Consider the following 21,791-nt stretch of genomic DNA (forward strand, 5'->3'; position numbering starts at 1 on the left):
CAAGCTAATTGCTGACCACCAAGAAGCAGCAGGTTTGGTAGGTACTAGGATTGAAGTAATAGGCCCAGAGGAATATTTTGTAGCACACTGATTCACATTTACACAATCTTGGGACCAACTTTATAGTAAACCCAACTTCTTATGCAATGGGGACTCTCCCTCCAGAAGTATTGCAAAGATTAAATGTGAAAATAAATGTAAAAGTAACTTTAAAAGCCTGAAGCACTGTACGTAGAATCTGATAAGCCTAAATATGACATAATAAGTTGTGGTCTAACTTCTTCACAGCAGAATAAAATAGTAGAACTGTAAGAAAACCTGGAGCTCATCTAATCCTATCCTCTCATTCTATAGAACAGAAAACTGAGGTCCCAAGATCAGAGGGACTTATGCAGGAATTCCCAATTTGTTAGTGGCCCAGTCAAATCTCTTTTCTGGCATCATGATCTGACTTAACACAAAGAAGTCATGGTATATATTTCCTAGAACATATATATTGCAAAAGAAATGTGACATATTGATTCTTTGGGCAGGTATCTTTATGATGAGCTGCTCATTTGGAAGTTCAGAGATTTGCTCACTTGGCAAGCATCTTTGGGGATGACTACAACCCGCCTACAGAAAGAAAACCACAGCTTTTCTCCTTTTTGAACAAGGCTTTGAATAAAGGTTTGAGAAGCAGCAATAAACTGCTACTGGCAACTACAGCCTTAGATCAAAGAACAACCTTTACGTGGGTACAGAAGAAACCCCACTACTGGTTATAAAACTTCAGGAAACACCATTAACAGGGTAACCTTAGAAACAGGATGTGAGTAGAGAATAGTTCAATCACACACACACACACACACACACACACACACACACACACACCTCATTAGATCACCAAAGCCATATTGCATCAAAATCACAGAGGATGTTAAAGGAAATGGCAGTTCTAAGAAATCTTTATTTCAACAAGACTTTCTCAGCTAGATTCTTAAGAGTACTGAAAATAAGCATGTAATAGTTCTCTGTAGGACACTGAAAATTATGTTCAGAGAAACGCTTTCCGTTAGTCCCCACACCTTCTGCCCGTTGCACAGTCAAGTTCCCCAAATGCTTGAACCATCTCACACCTACAGCGTCAGCTCTAGAAAGTGGAGTATTTACGGGAGCAAAAAAACCCCAGGTTTGGGAGACAGACAACTTGGACTGTGTTCCACACTTTGCTACTCAATTGCTCTGTGACTGCAGGAGTGTCGATTGACCTTCCTGGGTCTTAGATTTTTCACTTGCACAAGCAGGGCTTAGAGGTACCACCCAGCACTAGACAGACTGTGGTACCAGATCTGGCCCAGCTGTTCCACTGAACCCCGTCCTCCGTCTAGGAGGGCCTTTCCACCAAGAAGTCACAAGGGGCTTTCCGTGGGGGAGGTCGCTAGAAGCTTCCCCTTGGTCTCCCAAGGAGCTCAGCAGCGGCCAGCCCCGCGGCTCCGCGGCCGCCGCCTGTTCCTCCAAGCCCGGTGGTCGGCCCGCGACCCCCAGCCGGCTTCTGGCCGCGTCCCTGGCGGTCCCCTTCGGCTCAGACCGGGCTCAAAACCCGGCCGGCGGGAGGAGATAAGAAACCACAGAGGGGAAATGGAAACGGGCCCTTCTGAAACAAAAGAGCCCACGAGGGTGCTTCTCGGGCGCCCAGGCTGCCCTGTAAACAGGAAGGGTCGGCTCCGCGGCAGTTTGAGCCGAGGTTTCGAGATAAAGGCAGCTTTTCTTATTTCTCCGGAGGCACTGTGTTCACAAAGCGTGCCGGCAAACGGCAACGCGCGCGGCCTCCCTGAGCAAGGGGTCAGGGCGGCAGTGGTTGGAGATCACCCCTCGCAGGGCCACCGGCCACGGCCGTGGCCTTTAGCATCGTTTTTAACGCAGCCATTTGTCTCGAGTCTCTCCGAGGGCGAACGAAAAAGCAAGCGTCGCGCCTAAGCCTTTCAAGAGCGCGCGGGCGGGCGGGGCGGGGCGGGGCGCGGGCAAGGGCACTATATCTCCCGGCGGAGGAGCACACGACAGGCTGACAACACACGCCCCAAAATGCGCTCGGTTGCCGGTTGCTTAGTTGGCGCTGCTGAGCCTTCTTTCCTCGTTCAGTTTGACAAGGACGCTGTGATAGGCCAGCGCGACCCTGCAGTGGTTGGCCGGAAAGAGTCGAGCCGCCTGATTGGCCGCGCCGCACCTGCAATGCGTCAAGCCGCGGCGGGCGTGGAGGGCTCCGCGTGAATGGTCGTGGCTGGCGGGGCAGCTGGCGGCCTTCGGGAGGGAGCGGCTCCGCCTATGGCCGCCATCTTTACTAGTGGCAGCGCGGACGGCCCCGGAGTCTTTGGCCGGTAGAGAAAGGCTCTGTGACCGAAGTTTCCTTTAGGGTTTCTTTTTCCCTTTTTACTTTGCGGAGGGTGGTTTTGTGTTGGCTCCGGTCCCGGGGATGTGGTGGGGGTAGAGTTCGAGGAGGGCTCCGGCGAGAGCTTTCGCCGCCGCCTCAGGAAAACCGCTTGCTTTTGCGTTCTCTCGGCGTGCGCGGTTCCTTTCGTTTTCTAGAAGCGAAAAGGAGATTTGCTTTCTGGGCTTGTTGCTCGAGCTGGAAAGCCGTTCTGGAAAGCTCTCCCGAATACGTCATTGGTTCTCGCTCCTGCTGCGCCGCGGTCCCGCCCGCACGGTCTGCGTTTTTGTTTTTTTGGAACTGTAAATCAAACAGCCGTCCTGGGACCAGTGTCCCGGCTCCGGAGACGGTGCCCTGCAGGGGCAAAACGGAGCTTGCCTGACAGGGCACGAGACGTCGGCCGAAAATTACTTTGATCATTTCAGTTTATTTGCCTTTTTAGGCAACTGCTGTGTTTGTGTGTGCATCCGGTTCTGATCCGTCTCTGATGTCCACCCCCGCAAAACGGGAAAAGGAAGAAAAGCCCTCTTTGCGTCCCAAGTGGTCGTTGTGTGGGACTCATCCCCCCGGTTCCGTGGATGTGGGTGAAAGGAAGGAATATGTTCTCTGGATGAGTTAGAGAGATGGGGAGACGGAAGAGGCCAGGGTCGTGCTGTTGAGCGGGAGGTGATGTCTTTGTTGGTTTTATTTGAGCTGCGCAGGTGCAAATTCGGTGGAGTGTGGCTATCCAAAGGTGAACCCTGGAGCTGCCTGGGTGTGGGTGTTGCCATGGCTACGGGGAGAGGTGGCTGGGGAATTGCGGGGCCAATAAACCCAGCAGGGCCAGGCCTCTTCCATGTATGAAGTCCTCCATTCCCGTCCCTGTCCACGATTCCTGAATTGATCTATACAAGGCACACCTGGGCGTGTCAGTCCCTGTGTCGGCTGATACAGGTGCGTTCACTGCCTTGTGTGGATTTTCTGATTAGACGCTGCCTGAAGCAGAGTGGTTTGGGTACCATTTGCCACACATTTTGATTTGCAGGTTGTTGCCACTCCTCCCTAGCCTTAACCAATTCGGAACATTTGATTATCGGCTTTTATGCCTTTTTCCATAGGTAAACCATCACTTTCCCTTAGGGTGCCTTCCCTTTAAAAAGAACACCCCCATTTGCCGTGTCTCAGTATACTGCCAGAGCACTGAGTTCATGGCCGTTGCAAAAGAAAGAAAATTGCAGCTTTGCATAATCTCCATATAGCAACAACCACTTGGGCCTCTGTGGAACACTCAGTAATTCAGTGTTCTTTGGCAGCTGCAGTGCGAGGAGCAGCCACTTTGCTTGCTGTGTGAAGTACAGCAAAGGACTAAATCTTCCAGAACGGTGGCTTCTGCTGTAGTATGAAGAGAATCGAGTCTATCTCACAGAGCCCTTGTGAGTTTTGCATGAGATGTGAATGTGCCAGCACTGTAAATTACAGAACTATTGATAATGATATGCAGTTACTAAAGCATTTATTGAAGGCCCATAACTGTCTGACCTTATGAGAGAGAGATTTTCCTTCAAGATTTTCTACTTTGTGGGAAGAACAACAGATGGAGAAACTCAGATCCAAAATCTTAAATGGCATAATTTTTTTTTTCCTTAATAGAAGGCATAGTATTAATATAGCCTTATTAGCATACACTGCCAGATTTGAGGACTCTTGGGGTGACTGGCTGATCGGTTTGCCCTAGGACTTTCTTGGCTTTAGCATCAAAGGCCCAGGTCCCGGAGAGCCTCTCTTCTCCCAGGCAAACCAGGACATTGGGGCACCGCTGGACTGTCTGCAGTGTGCAAGATGGGAGGGTGAACAGAATGGGAAATGAAGATTCCTGCCGTATAGAGGCGATTAGGTTTCCCTGCAGCTGAAGGCCACTGGTTACAAGAAATGAGATAAGCGTGTGCTGACACCTGAAGCTCATCCAAAGTCAAACTGATACTCCCATCGATATTTATTCTCCCTTCTCTCTGTCCCCACACATGTTTTTGTTGTCGTTGTATTTAATTCAAATCTTTATCTCTGGTAAAGTCTTTATTGAGCTTTTAGTCACTTCAGAGTGATTGAGTTCTTTTTTATGCCATGGAGCCCTTTGCCAGCCCAGTGAAGCCTACTGGCTGCTATGGTTTGTTGCCCATATTCATAATTGAAGACAAGCTACATTTCACTTTGAGGTTGGTGAAAATAAAGATGTTCTGCTTTTCCACCCAAGTTCATGTACCTTGTGAATTGCCTGCATGGAGAGTCCTTGCCCCTGCATTGCCCCGTTGCAGCTTTCTCTCTACTCTGTCCCCTTTTACATTCTTTCACCTTGACATTCTGCTGCCACCGCCATAGTTCAAGGCACTGCTGCTGTTCCCTAACTCTCACAAATACCTTCATTGGTTTCCCACGCTTAGGTCCATCTTCTGCCCAGCCCATGGAGTGGTTTTCCTAAAGCACACATCTGATTATGTAATTTCCTCCTCAGACTTGCTTTGGCTTCCTGTGGCCTCGAGGATTAAGTCCAGATTCCTTAGGAGTTCCTTCAGGGTTCTTCGGAAGCTGGCCTTTTCAGTCCTGATAACCTACAACCCTTTGCGTCTCCTAGATTTGAGCCATGTGAATTGTTATTCAATATTTGTGCTTTCCCCCTCTATCCTTTATTCACATGTTTCTCTTGGCCTAGAATTCTGATTTCCATCATCGCTACCTCACAAAGAAGGCTTACTTCAAATGCAGAGTTAATGGAAATAACCTCTTCCTCCCCTGAGCTCCCTTAGCACTTTATTTCACCCTCTTCTGTACCACATTCTACTTTTATTGAGTATTTGATTATTCATTCCATAAATATCAAGTACCTGTTGTTAATTTTGGACCTGTACTAGAGGCAATGGGGATATGAGGTGAAACTGATTTGTACCTTTGTTTTGTTTTTATTTTTGTTTTCATTTGCAGAACAGATTTATTTAAATGTTAATTTTGGTTGAATTTAGGGGACCTGGTGGAGACTATGTGGGGCTTCCTAAAACCACCCCCAAGTCACTGATCTCACAACTGCTTTCCTTTTATTTCTCCCTCTCACCTTTTAAAACTGATCTTCATGGACTACCTTAGCATACTTCTAGACTGTCCTCCAGTAGTCCACTCTGTGTGGCATTAAATATTTATTTCTGAAACTTGCCTCTCTAAGCTGGTCTTCCTTAGGCAATTGTATTTCTTCTTTTTAAAATTCCAGTGTCATGAACGTACAGTGTTATATTAGCTTCAGGTGTACAATAGAGTGATTCAACAATTCCATATATTACTTAGTGCTGCCCAAGATAAGTGTACTCTTAACCCCCTTCGTCTATTTCACCAGACCCCCTCCCTGCTCCCCTTTGTTTGTTCTCCATAGTTGAGAGTCAGGTTTTTGGTTTGTTTCTTTTTCTTTTCCCTTTGTTCATTTGTTTTATTTCTTAAATTCCACCTGTGAGTGCGATGATACGGAATTTGTCTTTCGCTGACTGGCATATTTCACATAGCATTGTACTCTCTAGATCCATCAATGTCATTGCAAAAGACAGCATTTTACTCTTTTTTTTTTCTTTCTTTCTTTCTTTTTTTTTTTTTTAAAGATCCTGTTTATTTATTTGACAGAGATCACAAGCACGCCATGCAGAGACGGGGTGGGGGAGGCAGGCTCCCTGCTGAGCAGAGAGCCCGATATGGGGCTCCATCCCATCCCAGGACCCTGGGATCATGACCTGAGATGAAAGCAGAGGCTTTAACCCACTGAGCCACCTGGGCGCCCCCATTTTACTCTTTTTTATGACTGAGTAATGTTCTGTTGTATATATATGCCACATCTTCTGCATCCATTCATCAGTCGTTTCACACTTGGGCCGCTCACATAGTTTGGCTGTTGTAAACAGTGCTGCAATAAATATAGGGGTGCATATATCCTTTTGAATTAGTGTTTCTTTGGATAAATATCCAATAGTGCAATTACTGGATCATAGGGTAGTTCTATTTTTAATTTTTTGATACTGTCTTCTGGAGTGGCTGTACCAGTTTGCTCTCCCACTAATAGCACATCAGGGTTTTTTCCTCCACATGCATGCCAGCACTTGTTTCTTGTGTTTTTGATTTTAGCCATTCTGACAGATGTGACATGATAGTTCATTGTGGTTTCAATTTGCATTTCCCTGATGATGAGTGATGTTGAGTGTCTGTTAGCCATCTGTATGTCTTTGGAGAAATGTATGTTCATGTCTTCTGCCCATTTTTTACATTGGATTATTATTATTATTATTTTTAGTGTTGAGTTGTAGAAGTTCTTTATATGTTTTGGATACTAACCCTTTATCAAATATGTCATTTGCATGCATCTTCTCCCATTGTAGGCTTTTAGTTTTGTTGGTTGTTTCTTTTGGTGTGCAGAAGCTTTTTATTTTGATGTAGATCCAACAGTTTATTTGTCAACTAGTTTTAAAGGACTTACATTTCAGTTTGGGAGATAATGCAAATCTAAGAAATATGTTTTCAAGGTAGAAGAAAACAAGTATTTCAGAAGTGCAAAGGAAAAACTCATTTTACTAAACAGATCACAAAAAAACTTTGTGGAGGAAGTGACCTTCAAGCCTATATGGGAAGGCATTCCATGCAAAGGGAATACCAGGAACAAAGCAAGGAGGCTGAAAAGAGCAGCCTGTGTTGGGGAAGGGGAAGTTTAATCTGTTATTAAGGGGCCTCAGGAGAGATCAGGCTGGTGTCAGGTTGGTTAAGGGTTGACAGAGAATAGCAACATGCCCCAGGCAAGAAGATAAGACTATCCTGTATGCATGGAATCCTTTGAAGAGTTTTGACAAGAGACTGACAAAATCAAAGGTGATTCAAGAATAATTATGTGGCACCATAGTGGGAGGTGAATTTTATAGAGTGATTGAAGAGGGGAGACTTATAAAGGCAATAGCAATGAGAATAATGGCAAATATTTATTGAGCACTTAAAAAAATGCTGTGCAGTATCTTTAATTTGTAGTATCTTGTCTATTGCTCACAAAAACCCCATTATTCACTCCTTTTCACAAATAAGGAAATCTAAGAATAAATAACTTGTCAAGGTTCACCCATGGTGACAGAGCTGGAAGTTGAACCATATCTGCCTGCAGTAGTTGGTCCACGAGTTAACTATAATATGAAAATGTTAGCAGTGGAATTAGAGATGATCTAAGAAATGATGCTCTTTTTAAGTAGTAGTATTTTTTACTTTATGTTTGAGGTAAAAAATGAAAAAACAACAAATATCACCAAGTTTGGGCTAAATTCCTGCACTGTCTTCTTCTTTTTTTTTTAAGGATTTTATTTCTTTGTCAGAGAGAGAGAGACACACACAGTGAGAGCGCGTGGGCATAAGCACGGGAAGCAGCAGGCAGAGCAGGCAAAGGAGAAACAGGCTCCCTGCTGAGCAAGGAGCACCATGCGGGACTCGATCCCAGAATCCTGGGATCATGACGTAAGCCAAAGGCAGACATCCAACCACTGAGCCACCCGGACATCCCCCAAGATTGTCTTCTTAAATATTGATCTCACTGTGTATCTCTTGCATACTTTCCTATAGTGAAGAAATAAGACACCAGTAAGCAAAATACAGTTGCTACAGTTTTGCCTCAGTTTATAAAAACTCATAATACCAAAATGGAGAAAGGGTTTAAATGCTAGTTGGCCTTGGCCTTCTACTTGGACTCCTCAGAAACCTCACAGAAAAAAGGAGCCAAAGCACTGTCTTGGAGGTTTACCAAATTATGCTACCAAAAAACCTATTGGGGATGTCTCCTGAATGTGAACTAGAACTTTTCAAAGTATTTGCCTTGGGTGAAAGATTTCTTGGGCTAGCATCTGTTTAAAGATGTTTAATGGATTCAGAGCAATGGAGGAGTGGTTTTTCCTATGCTCTTGGTCAAGTCTGCGACCCCCACCCACTTTGCCTTCCTAAGAAAAAAAGCGGTAAGGAAAAAGAGCTAGTGACTGTGCCTTGAGGAGGAACCACTGGATTGCTTGCTTCCCCTTGGTACTATCTTCCCAATCATTGAAGATTATAAAAAGATGAGCGGGAGTGGCAAGCAGGGGGAGTGGCAGGCAAAGGGAGAGGGAGAAGCAGACTCCCCACTGAGCAAAGAGCCTACAAAGAGCCTGATGGAGGACTCGATCCCAGGACCCCAGGATCATGACCTGAGCGGAATGCAGACGCTTAACCAACTGAGCCATCCAGGCATCCCTGCTTGGTTGTTTTTTAATCTTAAGACGGTCTAAAGCAAAAATGGTCATCTTTCTACTACTAGAATTTGGGAGATGAAACATCATAGCACCATTATTCATTAAGGTAAGCATTCAAATTCATCACTGATAAAAACATTTTTCAAATAATAATAGCCATGTTGATAGACCTAATCTTTGAAACTTTGAGGTTCTAGTCTCTTTTATTTTAAGTTTTGTGCCACCCTAAATGTGTATGATTCAACTAAAAAACAAGATACATAAGTGAGATTTTTCATAGAACATTTTCCTGTAATATTTAGTACAATTGATGTTTTCAATCAATGTTCATTTATTATCTTGAAGAGTAGTGACTGCATGAGTTATTTTCAGAATGGTTTCCCAGTGGGTTTTTTGTATTCCCTTGTGTTCCTCTTCCTAATTAATGTCAGTATTTGCTAAATTTATTACAGAAAGACTGATAAAGAGGAAACCTGTCATAATCTATAAATTTGTCTAGAACTTGTATGTTTAAAAGGTGCAGAGAGGGAACAAAACCTGCCATTTGAGAATTTCTTCTCTGTGAATAATTTATGATGGGATAATTGGACACTGAACAAAATTTACAAACATCTCCAACTCTTTATCTCCGCCTGGAAACTTGTTGCAGTGATAGTTATTTCAGTAAGACAAGGCTGCTGAGATTCCCAAAAAGGATGAGATTCTAACTGGCTTTTAGGAATCCAGTATGATGGATTTCCTTGGAACTGAATAAAGTCTATTTTACTCTTTTATTACAGTTTAATTAACCCTACACTCAATGTGGGGCTCAAACACACGCCCTGCTAGAAGATTCTTTATGCTGTATGCAGATCATGTTGCCACTTAAAATGGACTTCACTGGGGCACCTGGCTGGCTTAGTTGGAAGAACATATGACTCTTGATCTCAGGGTTGTGAGTTCAAGTCCCACATTGGGTGTAAAGAACTTAAAATCTTTAAGGAGCCTGAGTGGCTCAATTGGTTGAGCGTCTGGTTCTTGATTTCAGCTCAGGTAGTGATCTTGGGGTCCTGGGATCAAGCCCTGCCTTGGGCTCCACACTCAGTGGGGAGACTGCTTCTCTCCTTCTCCCTCTCCCTCTGCAACCTCCACCCCGCTGTCTCTCTCAAAATAATAAGATCTTAAAAATCTGTCAATGAAAAGATCTGTAAATGGTGCAAACAGCATCATCAGTGACCTGTATTGAAGCTCTCACATGGGCAAGGCTCTATGGGAGGTACCAGGCTTGCAAAGAATTACACACAGCTCTGCCCTTTAGGTGCTCACAGCTAGACTATCATCTGCCTGCAGGCAAGGACCATGTTTCTATTAATGTTGGTTTTGTAATGTTTATATTGGCTTATATCCTCAGTATACAACCATGTCTGACATGTGGTAGTTGCTAAATAAATATATGTCGAACATTTGGATCAATAGCTATTAAAATAGTTGGAGAGAAAGAGAGAGTTAAATAAAAGGAAAGCTGCTATTCTGTAATATAGCTTTTAAAAAGGAAAATATTACATTATGTGCTTTTAAAACACCTTTAGAAATATTGAACATACACAAAATAATATATATAGTAAATGTAAATTAATAAGCTTAACCCATCACCTATTCAAATAACTAGAAAGTTACTAATACTATGAGAAATAATTTCCAAATGTCATCCTCACACCTCCCCACCAGCCCAAACTGCACTCTTGATTCAGGAGTGTTTTAACTTTGAGATGTATAAATCAGAAATTTAACTTTGAGATGTATAAATCAGGATTTACAGAAGGCAAATCTGTGTAGTTCTTTATCAGGAATTACACATTTGTGGGACGCCTGGGTGGCTTAGTCGGTCAAGTGTCAGACTTTTTTATTTCGGCTCAGATCGTGATCTCAGGGTTGTGAGATTGAGCCCCGAGTGGGGCTCCATAGTGGGGAGTCTGCTTCTCTCCATCCCTTTCCCTCTGACCCTTCCTCCTCTCAGGTGTGCTCTTTCTGTAAAATGAATAAATTTTTTTTTTTAATTGTAATGTGTGAAAGATTCCTTAAAGAAAAAAATTACACATTCAGGAAGCAATTGAAAAACAAATACATTTAATAATAGTCATGTGGAAGGTCATTTATTACAGACCCTTTGAATATCATCAGAAAATAATAAGCAAGGTTACTTCCCTGTGCGAAATCCTGGGAGACATCAGCACAGTCTGCCACACACACAGAGAAGGCAGATACTGGTGTTCATTTTCTAGTGTCTTGTTTTGCCTTGCCTTCCCTCTTGTAAAATGATTTTTTTTTTTTTTTAGATTTTATTCATTTATTTGATAGAGATCACAAGTAGGCAGAGAGGTAGGCAGAGAGAGAGAGAGGAGGAAGCAGGCTCCCCACCAAGCAGAGAGCCTGATGCAGGGCTCTATTCCAGGACCCTGAGAACACGACCTGAGCCGAAGGCAGAGGCTTTAACTCACTGAGCCACACAGGCACCCCGTAAAATGATTTTTTAGAAAAAATATTTTATTTATTTATTTTACAGAGATCACAAGTAGGCAGAGAGGCAGGCAGAGAGAGAGGAGGAAGCAGGCTCCCTGCTGAGCAGAGAGCCTGATGCAGGGTTCCATCCTAGGACCCTGGGACCATGACCTGAGCAGAAGGCAGAGGCTTTAACCCACTGAGCCACACAGGTGCCCCCGTAAAAGGATTTTTGAAATTTGCTTTAAGTGGCTTTTTAATTTGTCTTACGTGTTTTCTATTTCACAGTCTCAACACTGTTTTTCATAATTTGGAATATGTTTTTACATGGATGCTGAGGCAACTCTTCCTTTGAGTTGTCGGTGAAGAGATTTTAAGTTCTAACACTGGTTATAAGTCAAGATTTACTGAAGCAGAGCATAAAAATAAAGACAAGACTAACAGAATGGCATTATAGCAACATTTATCATCTCAAACAAGAGTTGTTACACCAGTGTTGACTAGGAGCATGCCTTCGGATGTTATGCAGTATAGCGTATCATGTCTAGTAGCATAAACTTGAATTCTAAAGAATTATTATAAATGAAGAGGGTTCCTTTCCAGGACCGTTTTACCCTTCCTGTTAATCTTTGTACATCTAGTTTCCATTGCAGTTCTATATGCAACCACTCAAACAAACCGTCTTCCTCATTTCTTTCAATTTTTAATTTTTTGACATAATTTCAGAGTTACAGAAAAGTTACAAGAATGGGGCGCCTGGGTGGCTCAGTTGGTTAAACTTCTGGCTTTGGTTCAAGGCATGGTCCTAGAATCCTGGGATTGAGTGCCGTCAAGCTCCCTGCTCAGTGGAGAGTCTGCTTCTCTGTCTCCCTCTGCCCTTCCCCCTGCTCATGCTCACTCACTCTCTCTCTCTCAAAAAAAAAAAAAAAAAAGTTACAAGAGTAGTACAAAGAGTAGTACAAAGGATTCTCGTGTACCCTTCCCCTGTTTTTCCTAACTGTTAACGTTTACACATTTGCACGTGTTTTCTTGTGCTCGCTCTCTAGTGGCAGACATCATGCCCCTTTGTCCCTAAGTAGTTCAGTGTATAACTCAGAAATAAGACCATTGTCTCACATAACTATAGTACAGTTACCAAAATCAGGAAGAAGACGTAATACCATTGTTTATTATTGTCTAATCTATAGTCAAAATTTGTTGTCCTAATACTGTTCTTTACAGCAGAAGAAAATCCCACATCATGCATTGCATTCAGGTGTCACATCTCTAGTTTCATTTAATGTGGAATCCTTCTTCATTTTGTCTTTGTTTTTCACAGCATTGACTAATTTACTGATTTCTAACCAATCAATATGCTGAGAATTTTTAAGGAACTAAGTATATTTCAAGTAACTGAATTAATCACTGTCAGGACCCACAGGAAAAGGTTTAGGTGCTGATTATCTTATCTTACATTCATTAAAAAATAACACCCAAAGAAATGGTAGAGCAAAGGATGAGAAAAAGCAATTTAGAATTCTAGACATTTCCACCCCCATAGTGACACAATCCACTGTTAAGAGAAAATAGAAAACAGACTAAGACAGGTTAGGTAATTAATTGATCAGAAGCCCTCCAGGTCTCCTGCTTCCTGGATCCCTGTACTTTTGTCTTTAGCATATATGCCTAATGGAAAAATTCATTATAAAACCCTGAAAGTAGTACATTGGTTTATTTTTATTAATTTCATCTACTGTGTTTGCTTTGCCCATAGAATTCTGCCTACTGGTGATCTCTATCTGGTAGTGATCAGCCATGTATAATAGCTGTATAATAGTTGATATTTGATTTATATTATAATGGTTTTTTTTTTTAAAGATTTTATTTATTTATTTGACAGGCAGAGATCACAAGCAGGCAGAGAGGCAGGCAGAGAGAGGAGGAAGCGGACTCCCCACTGAGCAGAGAGCCTGATGCAGGGCTTGATTCAGGACCCTGGGACCATGACCTGAGCTGAAGGCAGAGGCTTTAACCCACTGAGTCACCTAGGCGCCCCTATATTATAATGCTTTTAATGCAATATTTGTCTTATATAGACTCTGATTTTATCTTGGGATCATGTACACAGGGTTTAGACAGCCGTGTGACAATTTGTCTAGGACACAAGTGTAATGTGACCTTACTGATGTGCTTTATAGTAGACAAGGTGGGCTCTAATGGAGAGAAAACTTCTAACCAGGTGCTGTTCTGACCTTTCCACTAAAGTATCCCAACAGGATAGGGGTCCGAGGGTGTCTCCTACTGCGGGCTTGAGGGTCTAGCCTGTGTGAGTCTACCCAAAGCAACACACCTCTTTGAAACTTCATGTATTTTGTATTTAAAATTCATACACATATTATGTTTCTTTTAATTAAAAAGATGTTGTTGTCCTCCCTGAGCCCTGATCATCTAGGAGGATTTATTCTTCTTACAGCTTCAGATACCACTGTACATCAGCACACCCCAGTTTGAGATACACATGGACAGACCCGGGAGGAGAGTTGCGGAATTCCAGGCTCAGGGTAACTGATGAGCGACGCCCTGACAAGTGAAAGGCAGTCTATGAAGTGCAAAGTGGGGCTCCATGAAGAGTAGTCGTGTGGACTTTGATGCCACCATGAGGAGTTGGAGATATACAGTGAACAAGAGCACTGCTGCAGATTTAGAAGGAAGGAAACCAGGATTCTGGGTCTCTCTCTGTTACCCCCTTTGCCTTGGGCAAAGCACTTCTGAAATCTGGACTTGGGTTTCCTTATCCAGAGAAAGGCAATACCAGAATAAGCGACCATAAGTTTCCTTTTGGCTGTAGTGTTTTGTGATGCATATTGAACTAATGAAGGCATTAGCTTGTTAATGGTTCCCATCTTTCATAATTTACAAATTTAATCTGAAAGGTGCTCTTAACATGTTATTACTAGCCACCTGCTGCTGATAATACACAGTATCAGTTTCAAGGCAATGAGTATATTTATGCTTGTAAAAATATCATGGGGGCGGGGGTGGGGGTTGGATGGAAACAAATAACACTGTGAGATCTAGGCCTGCCATCTTATGGATCCTGAATGGAACTACCGAAATACAGGGTCTGTTGGGAGATGATTTTTGCACACATCAAGTGAATACTTGCTTACGTGTGTTTAGCTCATTTCCAAAGGAGTTTGTACAGTATCTTGAAATCAATTTTCTTTGATAAATCTTAGTTTTAACCCTCTAGTAAAGAATTGAAGTAAATCTAAGAAAGCCCCTACCTCCAGTTTTAGTTCTTTATCGATCCCAATAATTATTTTCCAGGCAAACTTTCAATTTCTAAATGGCTATCTTTTGCTTTTGAAATTGCTTGGGACAAAAGAATGTTCTTTGAAATGATGGTGCAGAAGCGCTGGTGTACATATTTTGTGAAAGCTGTGATCAGCCACGATTGTGAAATGTAACTGTCTTCTTTTTTTCTTTCCTATGTATGAGAAATGAGAATAGATGATTTTCCACTGCAACTAGGATGAGCATTTGTGGAACTTATCCTTCCATTGCTTGCGACACACCATAGCATTTATCTTCTGGCATGTAAAAAAATTCACAACATGGAACTTTTGTTCACAGTGAACATGGGGGAGTTAGACAGTAGCAAACATTTTTCAACTCTTTCAAAACTGTGACTCTAAAATATTGCAAAGAAAAGACCAAGGGCAGAAAGACTGCATCCCAAGTAGATGATGGAATTTGTCTCTGGTTACACTTTGCTTTGTCCAAAACAGATCCAAAGAAAATCGTTCAGCCGCCCTTCCCAATAATATAATTTGAGACACTGAAATATCCTGAAGGTCGCTTCTAACGGGCATTCTAAAATTTTCTCTGGGGCAAAAACAGTAATGCTCCTCTTTAAGGTTGCTGACTTCACGAAGCTTTTTAAACTGTGTTCTACTTCCCACCAGTTTTCAATTTATTTTCAGTATGCTTCAGTATTTGTGGTGGTTTTAGTCCCTTTCAAGTTGAAACGCGATTATGATAGTACAGTAGAAGGCAGCTCTTGGACGTGGCTGACAGTGCAAGTATTACTTGATACAACTTATTTCCACCAGTATGGATCCTTCTTTCTGAATCTGACATCAGCAGCTGGTATCAGTCATGGAGAACTGTAGCGGAGCATCCATTTCAGCTTCTCAGGGCTCCCATTTTGTTAATTACAGACATTGGCTGAGATTACATTCTTCCTACTGCCTCCTGAAAGGTGAATGCTTTTCTAATCATCTCGTGATTTAATTAATCAGATCCCCTTTCTTTAGATTCTTTTCTCTTCTTGGTTTGGCCCTGTTGACTTTCAGGAAATAATGCAGTGTTATGTCCATATTCAGCGCAATCAAAGTCTGTGACATCCACGTTTTCTCATTTATTTTGGTTATGTATTTTAAGATTTTTACAAATATTTAGAATATTTTAAAACCCTACTCCAAGTTAAAAGTATCTTTTATAGTTTGGCTCTAAGAGTTTACTTAAAACATATTTGAGGAAGCGTTTGGTTTTACTTCCAGTTGCTCAATTGATGTTTCAAAATTTCTTAATCTACATTTGTTTTTACTGTTAAAATATGCTGTCATAGGGGTGCCTGGGTGGCTCAGTGGGTTGAGCCTCTGCCTTCGGCTCGGGTCATGATCCCAGGGTCCTGGGATGGAGCCCCCGCATCAGGCGCTCTGCTCAGCGGGGAGCCTGCTTCCCTTCCCCTCTCTCTGCTTGCCTCTCTGCCTACTTGTGATCTCTGTCTGTCAAATAAATAAATAAAATTTTAAAAAAATATGCTATCATATAATAAAATCAAATGACTATACTAAGTGCCAACAATATGTCTTATAGAAATAAAATTATTCACAAAAATAAATTACTGTAGGAAGGATATCTCACAAGTAAGTTTTGTGAGATTCACGTTTCACTAAAGAATGTAAAACTTGAGGGGCAGCTGGGTGGCTCAGTTGGTTGAGTGTCTGCCTTCGGTTCAGGTTGTGATTCCCAGGTCCTGGGATCAAGCCCCACATCGGGGTCCCTGCTTAGTCGGAAGCCTGCTTCTTCCCCTCCCCCTGCTTGTGTTCCCTCTCTCTCTGTTCCTGTCTCTGTCAAATAAATAAAATCTTTAAAAAAAAAAAGTAAAACTTGAAACAGTTCTAATGCTGAAACCCAGTTTTGGTAAGGAATGCACATGTGTAATTTATATGTTGAAACAGGTGTATGGCTATCTGTTAAATTTTAAAATTTAGTTTACTTTCTCTCCTGCCACAGGAATATTCCGGTGTCCATAAATCTAAAGATAAAATTATTAATAAGCCTTCCACTTAAATATACAATTAAGATTTTTTATTTGGGAGGCACCTGGGCAGTTGTTAAGGGTCTGCCTTAGGCTCAGGTCATGATCTCAGGGTTCTGGGATCGAGCCCTGCCACAAGCTCCTTGCTCGGTGGGAAGCCTGCTTCTTGGTCTTCCACTCCCCCTGCTTGTGTTCCCTCTCGCTGTGTCTCTCTCTGTCAAATAGATAAAATCTTAAAAAAAAAAAAAGATTTTTATTTGGGCAATTATTTTTGGAAGAACAAGATACCAGTGTAAAATTTAAATTGAGCTACCTGGTTTTATAGAGTCCGGGTCGTAAGATATATTTGAAAAGCTTAAGTAGTATTGCTTTATAATGGGGTAAGTTGGCTAAAACGGAAGTAAACTAGATCATTGTTTATGAAAGCTCAAGCCTAAGTTGGGGTCATTGCTGGAGACTTTATAGAACATATTTTTTCACTGGAGGGGGGTTGGGCCAAATTTTTTCAGTGATTCCTTCTAACTCTGAAAGTATAAGATTTTAGTAAACTTCAGACTAATACTCTATGGAATTTACCATAACAATATCAGAATGGGAGGTATTTTGGGGGTGTTTAATCATTATTCTGGAACTATATCCTGAGTTGGAGCAATGGAGGAAAAATCCCTTTTTATTATCGTTAAAGGCATGTTGACAGTAGAGGGGAAGAAATGAGCCCCTGTAGCTCTGGTAGTGCTTTAATAAAGCAGTTATGGATAAAAAACAGTTATCCATTTCCAGTTTCTCTTCTGTGTCTGCTGATCTTCAAGTCCTTTTTGAATAGAATGTGAGGACCACTTCTGTCATTATTGGGTCATGGAGTTTGACCTTCCCCCCAAAAATGACTGTCCTGTGATAAGTGGCCACCACATGTGGCCTTGTAGGATCTGGATCAGGATCAATGGTGAAGCTTTTTCCATATTAATTCCAGAAGAAAAACCTTGTGATCAGAACCCTTCGGGTGGGAGCCAGCTGCACAGCTTCCCACTGTCCCCCAACATCCATCTGGCTGAAGAGGACATGATCGCTTCCCTGGCTGCCAGTGCCTGCCAAAGGTCCATGAAGCAAGTTAGATGCACAGGAAGGGGTCTTGTTGACCCTAGATAGGTTGTGATCTGGTGGATTGTTCCTGATCAGCGGAAGGTGACCCTCAGCAAAGCTATGACGTAAGAAAGGTTATTTTTTTTTATACCGTTCACCCTGTTTCCCACATTTTTTCGTCACCGAGGGACAGATTCTATCTCTAGACTTTCAGAGTCTTGATTTAGTATTCTTCACAACACACCCTCTCCTCCAGCTTGCTCTCTGGAAAAGATGTGTTATTAATATGCTAATGCAAATTTAGGTTAATGTCTGATCTCTCCCAGGGATATATGCATTTCAGAGCTTTCTTCTGGTGCAATGACAACATCAGCGGTCAGCAGAAGTATTTGGGAGCCCTTGTGGAAAGTTTGTCACATTAAACTATCTCCCGGCCTGCCTTCTCTTAAGGTCTTCACCATCTGTAGTCTCCTCTCCAGCATGCCCCTCATATGTCTTTCTCTCATTCATTCATTCAGTATATTTGCTACATTTACTTAGTATAGCAAATATCTCTGGAGCACCAGTGTGTGTCCTGTACTAGGCCAGGCCCAGGGTGTACCACAGTGAGCTAAAGAAGGCACGGTCCCTATGGTAAGGGACTTCGAGTCTACTGAGAGGGTGGGACAATCAAATAATTGCATAAATAAATGTCAAGTTATAACTGTGGTAAATGCTACGAAGGAGACGGGGGAACAGAGTGCTGTGTGTATATAATAGGGGATTCGACCGAGCCAGGAGATCCCGAACACCCTCCCTGAGAGAGTTTGGCTGAGGGGGAGTTAATGAGACAAAAAAAAAGGCAGGATATCTTGGTTGCCCAGGATAGCCATAATAACATACCAAACTTTGGGTTGCTGAAAACTTCACAAATGTATGGTCTCACAGTTCTGGGCCTAGAAGTCCAAAACCAAGATGTCAGGAAGGCCATGCTCTCTGATGGTTCCAGGAGAGAATCCTTCCTTGCCTCTTCTTCCTTCTGGTATTTGCTGGCCATTGTCAGTGTCCCTTGGCCTGTAGACGTGCCACTCAAGGTTGTCTTCTCCCTTTGTGCCTTCACATCATCTTCCCTCTTCGTGTGTCTATCTCTGTGCCAAACCGCTGCTTTTGAAAAAGAACATGAGTCTTGTGGGATCAGGACCCACTCTAATGACCTCATTTCAATTTGATTACTTCTGCCGAGACCCTGTCTTCAATGAGGTCACATCCTGGGGTACTGGGGGTCGAACTTTAGCCTCTCTGGGGGCCCCAGTTCAACCCATAACCAGGTAAAGAGTAGAAGATTGGAGTATTCTAGGCGAGGTCCTTTGGCGGGAGGGAGCATGGCCTGTGTGGTGTGGAGAATGAGTGGGAAGTGTGGTATGAGAAGAAGCTGGAAAGGACTTGAGATGAGTTGTTAGGCCGACGTTAGGGATCTTGGTCATAATGTAAAAGCATCAGTCTATAACGTTACTGGGGGATTTCAGCAGGAATAGGCCTGATCAGATTTGCAGTTTGCAAAAATTCACTCTGGCTACAATGCGCAGAATGGGTTAGTGAAGCAGGAACAGATGCAGATGTAGCAGTGAAGAAGCTATGCAGTAGGGCGGGTGAGAGGAAGAGGTGTGGAGGGCAGTGGTCATAGAAAGTCAAATCATCACGCCTTGGTGCTAGGTCAGACGTGGCATGGAAGGGGAAATGGTCAGGGATGATTCATTCCTAGATTTCCAACTCCTTTGCTGGATGCATGTTGGGGGACACTGAAGAAGAGCCTGGTTAGGGGGCAAAATTGCAAGATGTTTGTGGACATGTTGGGCTTAGAGTATACCGAGTACAGCTGTCAAATAGGCATCTGTACGTCTGCAGCTTAGAGGAAAGGTCCTAGCTGAAGATGAAAGTCCAAGTCATTGGCATGTAGGTGATATTGAAGGTTTTTTTTTTTTTTCTTTTTCTTTTTTAATGGGAGAGCCTTCAGCTGCTGAGAGTGGCAGCTGAGGGGGAAAGTTCGAACATTTGAGCCAGAGAAAGGTCATCGGATGCTTACAGCAGGAGAAGACAGAAAAGGTGGCCCTAGGTGGAAGAGGAGATGTTTCCTTCCTTAGTCAGACTCTCTAGGATTTTCCCCTCCCTGGCTTTCCTGTGTGACAAAGCAAAGTGGACTTTCCCTCCTGTCACAGTTAGTCCTCAGCCCCAGGCTGATGCTACAGGCTGGGACAGGTGTTTTCTACTCATGTGTTTGATAGTGTCTAATCTGACAGCGGCTATAAATACAAGAGGAACTGAAGGCCACGTCTTGAGTAATTCAGTTTTCATCTACCAGTAAATCACAAGATATGTCACGGTATCAAAATAGATGATCATTTCCACTTTTAAAACTAGAACTTTGGATTTTTGGTCACTTCAAAGCACACCTTTTCTATTTTTCTTCTCGGGTTGTAAAAGAAAGTTATATAATTTTTTTTTTAATGCCATGGTATAGCCAAGTCCAACCCAGAACAAAGTCCATCTAGTCCTCTTTCTCCATCTGGGTGATGTTTCATTTTGTTCTATTCATCCTTCCTAGCTCATTTTGTTTTGTTTTGTTTAAATTCTGGACTCTCTTGGTTCTTAATATAAAACTTTCTGGGCTGCCTCTATGTTTTCTTGTTCTTATGTATCCCATTCTGCATTTCCTGTATGAAACGCCATGTCCCAGGTATGCATTCGTGGGCTGGCCTTCAGCTGCACCTGCCTGGGCGTGTTGAAATTACTGATAAGAAAGACCGAGCCATTTGGCAACTCTGGAACACTAGTTCATACTCGTGTTAAGTGGCTTAGGATTTCCATGAAAATCTTCCTTTTTTGTATTTTTACTTTTATCTCAAAAAAATGGCATAAACATTTCCTGAAGATATTCTTGTTGTAAAGGATTTTTAAAAATACAGAAGTATTTAAAGCAAGCTGTAAAAAAATTTGTCTGCTATCCCTTTTCCCAACATTCTCCCTATTAATTCCATTTGCTACTTCCTAAGTGGGATTTGCATCTCTAATACGATTTTTTGCCATCTTTCTCCTGCCCCTCCTCCCTCCCTCTTATTCTTTTTAATCACTGCAGAGGACACCATAATATAGGTATATCATTATGTAATCAATTTTGTACTTTTTTTTTTTTCTGTAATTGATAATGTTGCAGCAGACAGTGTTACCCATAGATTTTTCTCCATATGTGAATGTACTTCTTTAGGTTAGATTCAAAGGAGCAGTATCCTGGGCAAATGCATTTAAATTTTTGGAAAATGTCTTCCGGCACCCTTTCTCCCCACCCCCACCCACTTCTAACCATGTTGCTCTAGAACTCCCTGTTCTGGTTTGACTAGTCTTCCTAGCTTTAGGAATGAGGTGCCCAGGGTGCTGGGGGTTGGGTGGGCATTTTGGCAACCACTGCTGGCGTATTCCCGTTCCCTCTGAGAACCAAGAAACCTCGCAAATGTGGCAAAAGCAAAGGATCTCAGAAAAAGCACCAACACCTGTGTTCTAGAGAGCAGAAATCTAAAATTCTGGGCTTTGAAGGAGGACACAACACCTGCTATACCCGCTCAGTTTCTTTAAATGGAAATTAACTTATAAGGCTTTACCCAAGTGATATAAATTTTATATATTCTAGAGTTGGCCTTGATTTTTCTAAACCTGACACCAAAACTAGAAATAGCAAAACACAATTAATTGATTTGACTAAAAGGAAATTTATAAAAACTTTCTAAAAACTTTCCAAAGGCAAGAGAAACCAATATAAACAAAAATTTAAGATTAAAAAAAAAAAACCTGAGACAATATATTTAATATGTTTATGTACATATAAAGAATTCTTACAATCAGAAAAAGACAAACACTCCAATAGGAACCTGGGCAAAAGGTCATGGTTAAGCAATTCACCAAAGAGGAAAATATGAAGAGCTATAAGTATTTAAATAATAAATTGGTATAATATTTCTGGAGCTCATCAGCTTTAGGTAATAAATAAACCATGTATATTAAAAAAGTTTTTACTCCCTTATGATGTAGGAAAACGTTGGAGTTTCAAGCTGATGGCCAAGAAAGAATTCTTGAGGTGTTTTTGGTGCAAACATGTGGTTTTATTAAACCCCGGGGATAGAACCAGTGGGCAGAAAGAGCTGCACTGTGGTCATGAGGAGTGCCCCATTATATATTTTCAAGTTGGGAGTGGGTTAGGGGAATTTGAGAAGCAAGGTTTCCAAGACCTTGAGGG

General features: G+C 42.3%; 1 long non-coding RNA gene across 1 annotated transcript; it reads left to right on the plus strand.

Annotated features, from left to right (window-relative positions):
- The first annotated feature begins 1,157 nt into the window (after positions 1–1,157).
- On the plus strand, positions 1,158–14,756 carry LOC132000099 (uncharacterized). The gene is made up of 3 exons (XR_009399171.1): positions 1,158–3,340; positions 7,743–8,767; positions 13,592–14,756. It is a non-coding gene; the product is annotated as an uncharacterized LOC132000099 (long non-coding RNA).
- The last annotated feature ends 7,035 nt before the right edge of the window (positions 14,757–21,791 follow it).

This window comes from Mustela nigripes, chromosome 13 (assembly GCF_022355385.1).
Source record: "Mustela nigripes isolate SB6536 chromosome 13, MUSNIG.SB6536, whole genome shotgun sequence".
NCBI classification, from domain to species: Eukaryota; Metazoa; Chordata; class Mammalia; order Carnivora; family Mustelidae; genus Mustela; species Mustela nigripes.